At 41.0% G+C, this 981-nt stretch overlaps 1 non-coding gene across 1 annotated transcript; it reads right to left on the bottom strand.

Moving 5' to 3' along the window:
* Nucleotides 1-568: 568 nt before the first annotated feature.
* LOC135518674 (U7 small nuclear RNA) lies at nt 569-621 on the bottom strand. Its single transcript, XR_010452211.1, has one exon. It is a non-coding gene; the product is annotated as a U7 small nuclear RNA (small nuclear RNA).
* Between the last annotated feature and the right edge of the window lie 360 nt (nt 622-981).

Raw genomic sequence — 981 nt, 5'->3', positions numbered from 1 at the left:
CGATTTTGTTATTTCACGTTGTCGTGTTTTGTTTTGTTCAGTGTTCATTATTCTTATTAAACAATATGGACACTTACCACGCTGCGCATTGGTCCTCCGATCCTTCCTACTACTCCTCCTCGTCAGAGAAGAAGACCGTTACAGAATCACCCACCACCAAAGGACCAAGCAGCGTGGTAACGGGCAGCAGCAGCGATCTCCAGAATCCTGGACATGGGAAGAGATCCTGGATGGCAAGGGACCCTGGGTACAGCCGGGAGAGTATCGCCGCCCCAAGGCAGAGCTGGAGGCAGCGAAAGACCGTTACAGACACCTCTTGCACTGAGATGCAGTGCCTTAGACCGCTGCACCACTCTGGAGCCCTAGTGTATATACTATGGTAGGAATACTATAGTATTAACTGTAGTGTTTTTGTATTTACAGCTTACTATAGTATAAATACTGTACTATTTAAAAATATATGTATATACTGACTGTATTATAACAATTACTGTAGTGTTTTTGGAGACCGTCGTATACTGTAGCATTTACTGTGGTATTTTTGTTATATTATCTTTGACATATTAGCGTAGGCTTTCTTCTTGAGGAAACCTACTGGAGAAATACTAAAAGAGCGCATTTTCCATAACCTGTAGGTAGGTCGGTAGGTAGGACTAGGTTCTGAACAGAGACTTCAGAGCGTCTGTTCTTTTTAATAACCTGTAGGGGACACAATATATGATTTATACTAGTAGGCATGTAGGATTCTCACTTACGAGTGGCACACATTGGGATATGGGGGATGCGGGGCCAGGGTTATACAAACTAAATACTGTAGTATTTACTGTAGTAACAAAATGTTGTGTTTTTGCAGACTAGTGTTTTTGCAGACATTTGTTGTATTCACAAAAGTGTTTTTTTGTGGATAATACTGTAGTATTTACTATATTTTTCGACAGTATACTAAATACTACACATGGTCGAGGGATACTACAGTGTGTA

The sequence above is a fragment of the Oncorhynchus masou genome, chromosome 28, assembly GCF_036934945.1.
Source record: "Oncorhynchus masou masou isolate Uvic2021 chromosome 28, UVic_Omas_1.1, whole genome shotgun sequence".
NCBI classification, from domain to species: domain Eukaryota; kingdom Metazoa; phylum Chordata; class Actinopteri; order Salmoniformes; family Salmonidae; genus Oncorhynchus; species Oncorhynchus masou.
Note: the sequence above shows the minus strand (reverse complement) of the source record. Positions and strands in the feature narration are given on the sequence as shown.